We start from the raw sequence: 8,865 nt of genomic DNA, 5'->3' as shown, positions 1-8,865 counted from the left end.
TGTTTTTAGACATAGCTTGAGATCTTGATATGGTATCTCAAACGGCGTTATATCACTTCTTAACGCAGCCGTAGCAGCATGATCAGCTCGTTCATTGCCAGGCTTGCCAGGCTCCTTGCACGATCAACTACCAGGTTTTTAGTGGTGTGCATGTTACAGATAACCTGCAGAGAACTGAGGGAATCTGTGCATACTACTGGGGATCTTATATGGTTTTCTAAGATGTACAGTTAAGGGCTAAAATTATTCCATACACTTCAGCAGTGAAAATAGGCATGGTGCTCTTTAGTCGGTGTGTACATGTGACTATTCCTGCAACCATAGCACATGAAACCCTAGTAATTTGTTTTTGATCCATCAGTGTGGACTTCAATATGGCTGCCAAGGGTTTCCCTTAGGTGCTCAAATTCCTGTTTCAGTACGGTGCTTGGCGTATCACGTTTGTCGAATCTGGGGGCTTAATCGCTTCATCGTCGTTACGGTCGTTACAAGCTAACGAGTGGCGGGAAATTCAAAAAAGCGGACGGGAAATTTAAAAAGGTGGGCACGTGATAAAACACGTGCACGGCGCTCTTCGCGCGATACGTGAAGGCCGTGGTACATGTCACGCGCAATGTGTCACGTGCCCACCTTTTTGAATTTCCCGCCACTCGTTAGCTTGTAATGACCGTAACGACGATGAAGCGATTAAGCCCCCTGGTGAGTGATCTATCACGTTTTGGATGAGGCTGACCTGGTGGAATTTTTTTGCTGCACTCAAGGATCATGGAGTTATATTCTGAAAAGCCATAGTGTTCAATGTCCTGTGACATGCGCATACTGAAAGGCAGTACCGCTGAAGGCCTGTTCAAAAAGAGTTGTTTAAATTGTGTTTCTCTTAGAGCGGCGATTGCCAGGTTTTGTGGGTAGCCTCTAATTCTTAATGCGTACGACGTAGTCAGGTAGAACCGACGCGTTTCGAGAGACCACTCATTGGTTTCTACGTAAAGACCCTCGACTGGCGAGGTCCGGAATGCTCCAAGGACCAGACGCAGTTCCAGGTGATGTATAGGGTCTAGCATTTTCAGAGTAGAAGGTCGTGCTGACCCATACGCCACACAACCGTAATCAAGTTTTGAAAGGACAGTGGAGACGTAGATCCGGTGTAATGTATCGCGATCTGCGCCCCAGGATCGGTGTGAGAGTACCTTTAAAATGTTCCTAAATGTACCTTAAATGTTTAAAAAGATTTTATGCACTTTTTCTTGAGGGTGTTCAGGTGAGCTGAGAATGACACTTTTTCATCGAAAATGAGACCCAGGGATTTGTATTCACATTTCACGCTTATACTTTGGTTGCACATGGAGAGAGTGGGCTCTGGGAACATTCCCCGAACCTTTGAGAAACGAACACAAACTGCAGCACAAACTGCAAAGCAATTAAGTTTGTTGTAGTGGGGTGTCTTCGAAAGACACCCCACGCTCGGTTGTGATATTTCCGTGTGCTTTCACAGTTGCTCGTCCACAGCTTGGAGCGCTTGGGTAGTCGGCCGGATGTTTGCGGAATGGACTGTTGAGCGGCATTTATAATGGTATGAGTGATCAACTTGTTTGCCTCCTCAACATTCAAACCCTGGAAAGCATAAGATATAACATTGGCTTCTCTTTCAAATATGTCCCAATTTGCCTCTTGTAATTTCCACCGTGGTGGACGTGTTATGTTGTTAGTGTAACCGCGAAATTTAATAATGAGCGGAAAATGGTCGCTACCTCGGGGATTCTGTTCCACTGTCCAGTCAAGAAACTGGAAAATGGATGGGCGGCATAGTGAAATGTCTATGGAAGAAAAATTTGTGTTGCAGAGTTCACATAGGTATGTAACCCAGTATTCAAAAGACAGCGTTGATCCCAAAAGGAGGACCCTCTCCAACATTTTCCCCCGTGCATCTAGTTTTGCACTTCCCCACAAAGGATTGTGGGCATTCGGGACGCCTAAAATCATAAACGGCTGGGGGAGTTGATTGCATAGATTTTCGAAATCTCTTTACTCTATTACCACTCATGGGGGCAGGTAGTCTGAACATATCGGGAAAGTCCTGTCGAGGCACACTTCGACTGCTACTGCCTCAAAGTCTGTAACGAGTGGAAAGTGTTTTGCAAGTATGCACTGCGGAAGGACTACAGCCACACCACCAGATGCACGTGCGCTGTCTGTGCGATCCTTCCTGAAAACATTATGGCGACGGAAAGCGTTTAAGTTTTCTTCGTGTAGGTATGTTTCTTGCAGGCAGAAGCAGACAGCTCTGTACTTTTCAAAAAGATCGTGTACATCATCAATGTTACTCTAGAGGCCTCGACAGTTCCACTGAAGGAATACTTGTCCCATAATTAAAATGGAAATAGGGAGGAGCAAAAGGACTCTGCACATTGTATGTTAAGGGGCTGTGACCCTTGGCGGGGGAAGCCTCTGTTTCTCCTTCGACTTGCCTCTACCGCGACCTCCGTAAGGGAAGGAGCTCTCTGGTCCACTGTACTTGGAAGGCTTGACGATGATTTCTGCGACATGCAGTCATCATCGTCAATCTCAATTGAGTCTGTGGCAGTCTGGGATGAGCTCCCAGTGAGCCCATCCCAAACTGAAAGCGCGCCATCAACCTCCGTAGAGATTGTGGAAGGAACCGGCGGAGGCGAACTCTCCGCAGACTTTTCTTGTGTTTGGAGAGTGTGGAGTGGAGGCCCACAAGTTTGGGTCCCCACAGATGCTCTAAGCGATACCACTTCCCGGCGCACCGATTTCAGAGAAAGATCCTCTTTTCTGAAACTCCAGTTGTGTTTTCGCTGCTTTGTATGTCAGCTGCTGTACAGTCTTAATTCTCAAGATTTCTTTTTCATCACTAAACACTGTAAACAGTGGGCAGCTTCTTGAATAGGAAGCATGGTTGCCTTCACAGCTGACACAACGGAAACTGTTTTTGGACGACTCTGGGGAATGGTCATTGCCGTCACCCGCGCACTTGGGGCAGGTCAGGTGCCCACGGCACACTTGGGAACGGTGGCAAAATCTCCTGAACTTGAAACATCGACGCGGGTTGGGTATGTAAGGTCTGCGGTGAGCGTGTGCAATTGGAAAGATAGGATGATGTGCCTGGTTGGTATTTCTTTGTTGTCCCTGCGGATGGATATCCGTTTGGCATTGATCACCCCTTGGTCTTTTAAACCTTCCTCGATCTCTGTTTCCGAGCACTGCAGTAGCTCTTCACTAGATATAACACCTCGGACTGTGTTGAGCGTGCGGTGCGCAGTCACTGAAACTGGAATATTACCAATCTGTTTTACTGACAATTGTGCTGAGCTCTGCTGCCTGCTCTGGACCTCAATGTGGATGTCACAAGTTCTCAATTTTTTTTTTTTTGCACTGTACGTTTTACTTATTACTTGTTCGATAGTTTGAGCAACGAGAAAGGGAGAGGCACTAGCTAGTGGGTTTGTCTCATCTTCAGCATGAAGAATCAGAATCATCGGGAACCATGGTTCTAGAGTGGAACTAAAAAACTGCAATGTTTGCACTTCGGTGCGGTACCTTTTGTGGCGCCGATCATGTTTTTTAGGGTTTGAGTTATCCATAAAGTGGAGGAAGTGATTCGGTGCAGAGGTGCGTCACCCTCCATGAAGCCCAACGAGGGAACGTATCCCACACGTTAACACTGCCTCTGCACTATACCCAAGCGCAGTTTACTAGAGGAAGTGCTGCCCAAGGTTAACCCTTCCCGCCAAATAAGGTGAGTAAGGAAAGGAGAGGAAGGGGGAGGAGATGAAGGTCAAAGTAAGGAAAATAGGAGATGGCGACTAGCTGAATAATCCTTGCCGGGCCTTCCAGGACCACCCGTCTATGAGAATCAGTGGGCCAAAAGTGGTGTGTTGCTTTCCCAGAGGGGTCCCGAAGGGTCGAAAACAACCCCTGGGTCCACTCAACCACGAGGGTCCCCCTTTCCCCAGCCACGCACAGCTATACGTGGGGGTCAACTCTCCCGCGGCGACCCTACCGTAATTGCGAGAGAGGGCTATTGCGGCAACACTGTTGAGCGATGGGGGCGCCACTTTCTTAACGCCGGGCGAGAAGCTTCAAAGCGCATGCCCCAACAGCGGCAAAGAGAAAGATGTTGGGAACGGAGAGCACGACACGTGAACAGTGTTGCCAATTTAGCTGTTTTGTAACTAGATTTAGCTACTTTTGGCGGCAACTAGCTAATGAAATTTTCGTTCAACTACGAGTAGCTAAACTGGTTCTCCAGATTTAGCTCTTTTCGTTAGTTTTAGCTTTTCTCTGGCATATTTTGCGGACGGTTGGTCAATAGAGAACAGCTTCTCACAGAAAGGCTCATGTACGAACACACAGAGCTGTTGTATCAGTTCTATGTTTGTTCGGGTCTAGTGGCAGATGGTTCTAGGGGCTCTACACCCTAGGCACTCTAGGTCTAGGGCTGCTCCGTGACCTATGGCTGACATGACATGACATGACTTGACATGTAGGACATATGTAATGCCATCTTGTGCATGTTCATGAAGTATATACTAAACACCTGGAGAGAAGAACAAACAACTAATTCAAGTTACGATAGTGAGGACGAAGTACGCTCGACGCATACACATTTAAAAATGAACTTCACCACATAGCACGCTCCTAGTCAACTATAATCTCGAATGATATCGTTGTCTGCCCTGATTTCTTGAAAACGAGAGGCGTACGTCCTTTTGTGACACTTATGCTGTTCATAATTATCACAAAACAGGAGTACACCTCTTGTTTTCAACAAATCAGGGCAGATAACGATATCATTCGAGGTTGTGGTTGACTAGGAGCGAGCTATCCTCAAGACAACAGAGAGACTTGATAGTCATAATAAAATGGTAGTGCTGACTTTCCAGTGGCTGAACTCCAAACATGCACCGATACTCTGATGCTTGTCTTGTTTGATTCTAAAACTACGTATTGTGTCCGATCTCACACACAAAAAAGAACCGTTTCAGTGGGCTGTTAGAAAATTTGAGCTACTTTTAGCATATTCCCTTGTGTTTTAGCTACTTTTCAGCGACTTTTTAGTGGCGTTTCAGCTATATTTTTCCGCTGTAGAGTTTGGCAACACTGCACGCGTGAGTGCCCGTTCGTGGAACCCAGCCCTTTCCTTCCGATTTGTTTCGGTTTCAGTCTGTCTAACAATGTCATGATGACGTTTGTCTGGTAGAGGTCTATTGAACGCTTTGCATCTTACTCCCTGTGGGCGCACAATGGTTCAGCTTCATTTCAATGTAGCTGTTCTTATCTCCTGAATAAAATACTGTCATTGATTGAATATCACCTTTTATGTCAAAAAATGCCATGAAGGAACCGGAGCAAAAGCAAGAAAATATGTGGACGTGAGTGAAAAGCGAGTTAAAAGTAACTTGGCACTTCACTTACGTTACTTTGGCTAAGTGACCTGAAAAAGGAACGAGTTCCTCTGAAAGTTACCACGGCGCAAAAGTACCGAGTTAAGTTACAAGTTACCAAAAAAAGGAACTTAGTTACAGTAACCAGTTACTTGTAACAAGTTACCTCAAACTCTGCTTTATAGAATAGCACTTCGCGATGCCATCCACTGGATTAACAGTGGCCATGCCCCCGCTGTGCTGGGATCCTTCGATCAATCCAAGGCATTTGATCGTGTGCGACACGCATACCTGTTCTCTCGGCTGAGGGCGTACGGGTTCGCCATTGCTTGGGTCAGGTATGTGGAAACGTTGTATAGGGGCGCTAGAAGCGTTGTCCCTGTCGCTGGCGGCCTGTCGTCCCCCTTTGATGTAACTTGTGGGGTCCGTCAAGGATGTCCTCTCTCCCCCGCCTTGTACGCCATCGCCATCAACCCTCTGCTCGAGAGACTGTGCTCGCTTCCTGTTACAGTGGCACTGCCCAATGGATGCCCTCTACCTGATTTTGCGTTCGTGGACGACATCTCTGTGATCCTTTCTCGCGAGTGTTCCGTAGGACCTGTTTTGAAGGCGTTTCAAAAAGTGCAGCATTGTTTTTGAACCTCCAGCCTTCCTGCTGGACTCCTTTCCGTGTTCCAATGAGACCAGACGACGAAATTTTTGGTGTGATTCTTGATTGCACTAGCATATCTAGTGTAAATTGGCCACGTGTGTTTAACCGTTGCAGAGCTGTCCTGCGGTAGCTTAAGTTCGTTGATTTGCCCATCACTTTTCGCGCTCTCCTACTAGTGGCCTGGGGACAGTGGCGGATCCAAGGGGGTGGGCGGTCGGGCGATCGCCCCCGAAAACGTCAGTTTATACATTGAATTTCCCTCTCCCCTTCCCCCACTACGCGCTCCGAAGAAGAACCCCCCTCCCCACCCCAAACCTAGGGTCTGGATCCGCCCTTGTCGTTGCCACGCCGCCACCACTAATCCGTAGTGCCATCACTAGGCACGCGTTCCGTTTTCTCTGGGGCTGTTCGGTGGAGCGGGTCGCGAGATCCCGCTTGCACCGGACCAGGGCGGCTTGGCCTTGGCGATGGTGCTCGACAAGTGCCTTGGACTTCAGTCGCACGTTTAGTTCGAGGCATTGCACACTCCCGAACACCCAGCGTGCGCATTAGTGCAGTATTTTCTGGGATGCGGCACCAGGTGATTCCTTGACAGCCCTAGGTTTCGGCCTAGTTCCGGAGTCCTGCCTTATCGATACAGTGACTATGTTGATGTTGTAAGACGTTTACGACTCCAGCTTCCTGACGCTGACATCGAGTTATGGGCTGTCAGCGATTTTTATACAGCTATCAGGGAATTGCAGTCCGGTCCCGCAGTCCCTTCAGTGCCGACGAAGCTGTCTTGGTGTCGAATCACTGCGGGCTGGCTAGATGGCCGCTAGATGGTGCTTTTTTCATGTGTGTGTGTGTGTTTCTTCACCTTCCTCTTTGTGGCGTAGCGCAGCGCAGTCAGTGGAGGAGAGCTCAATCGTTGTACTTGCACATAACTTTAACTTCATTCTCATATTCACATCTAATGTTTCGCGTCTAATGGGGTAGTGTGCTCTCTCAGTCACTCTCCAGTGGTGAATCACCCGAGGTCATGATCAGGATATTTAATATGACCAAGTAAACTTGTGTAGTACAAGTTCGATACAATTTCAATACAGTTTCAATATAACGTAACACAAACATGTTGGCTTAGCTAGAATAACGACGGATAACAACCGTTCTAGTTGGTAGCCAGAGCCGAACTGCCTGAGCTGCCGTTTAATATCGCGCGCCGCGATTCCGAGTGCGCTGTCGATGGCGGTAGTGGTGCCGCTACAGCTGCCTCCCTCCTAGGGAGTCGCCGTAAAGCGACGACTGGTGACTAGGCGCCTGGACAAGGTTACATGTGGACTGGAGGGCTCGAAGGGGCTGGCGACGGGTCCCCAGGCTGGCTGGTGGGAAGCGGGGCGGAGGGACCAAGCGATGCGACGGCCAGCAAGGTGGAGGCGTCGATGAAGGCAGGTTTTAGACGGTGGAGGGAAACAGTGTCTTCCTTGCCGTTGACGAGGAGCGTGAAGTACGCTGATGTCCTCCGTACGATGGGATAGGGCCCGGAGTAGGGTGGCTATAACGGTTTTTGTTACAGCGTCTCAGCGGACGAATACATGCGAGCAACGGTCGAGGTCGGGGTGTTGGAAGGAATTGGAGATGTGACTAAAGCGGGGAGGGGTTGGGCGGAGAGCGTCCATGGTGTCCGGGACAAGTAGTCGGCGGGAGACAGAAGCGGCAGGCTAGGCGAGGCTTCAATGAGGTCAGCGGGAAGGCGTAGGGTGGCCCCAGAAACAAGATCTGCAGTGGTGCAGCCAAGGTCGTGCTTGAAAGATGTCCGGATGCCCAGGAGGACGAGGGGCAGAGCTTCTGGCCAGGGGATGTGCGGGGCGGAGCGGAGGGCGACCTTCAGGTGCTGATGGAGTCGCTCAACGAGTCCGTTGGATGCGGGATGATAAGCAGTTGTGCGGAAACGCTTCGTACCGAGTCAACATGAGGTTGGTAAAGAGGGCTGACTCGAACTGAGGACCTCTGTCAGTGGTGATGACAGAGGGTATTCCGAAGCGTGGTATCCACGCACTGATGAGCGCTTGGGCGACGATGGGAGTGGTAGCATCAGTGATGGGGACGGCTTCCGTCCAGCGCGTGTATCGGCCGACGATGGTTAGAATGTACCGAAAACCGTTTGTCAATGGTAGGGCACCAACAAGGTCTATATGTATGTGGTCGAAGCGGCTCGACGGGAGTGGGAAAGCGGAAGGAGCCAGGCGAGTGTGACGATGGACCTTGTTCCGCTGGCAGAATAGGCAGGTCTGCACCCAGCGTTTGATGTCACTCTTCATACTTACACATACACAAACAGGTCATACTAAATATAATCTAAATAACACATACAGGCCCTAATAATTTATTTCTTGTTGTTGTTCTCTTTTTTATTATTTGGCGCAACTTTGCGCCGTTCTTTGGCAGTAAAGACGTCAAGCGTCACACTAAGGAGAAACAGAGCGATCGATGCAGCAAAGAAAAACTATTCCATTTCGAAAAATGACCCCTTATTCTCGGAGTACCGAATCGTTTTTCTCTAGCTAGATTTGATTGTGATGCGGCTTTGTGTTTTTGTGGCTTGCTCCTGGACTGTTTGAGCAGTGAATGCATTATTCTGTTTGTGGCCACGCCACTCGAATGAACTCAGGCACTGAAGTGCTGCGAAAAGAAACCGGGCGCTCATCAAATGTCGTTGCCTGCATCAAGAGCGGTTGAGTGCGTTAGTCAGGTTCGTTGCCATGGCGACAGATCAATGACGGGGTGACCCGACAGCCTAGCGCCAGCGCTCGGATATCTCGTGATAAA

This window comes from Ornithodoros turicata, chromosome 10 (assembly GCF_037126465.1).
Source record: "Ornithodoros turicata isolate Travis chromosome 10, ASM3712646v1, whole genome shotgun sequence".
In the NCBI taxonomy this organism is placed as follows: Eukaryota; Metazoa; Arthropoda; class Arachnida; order Ixodida; family Argasidae; genus Ornithodoros; species Ornithodoros turicata.
Note: the sequence above shows the minus strand (reverse complement) of the source record.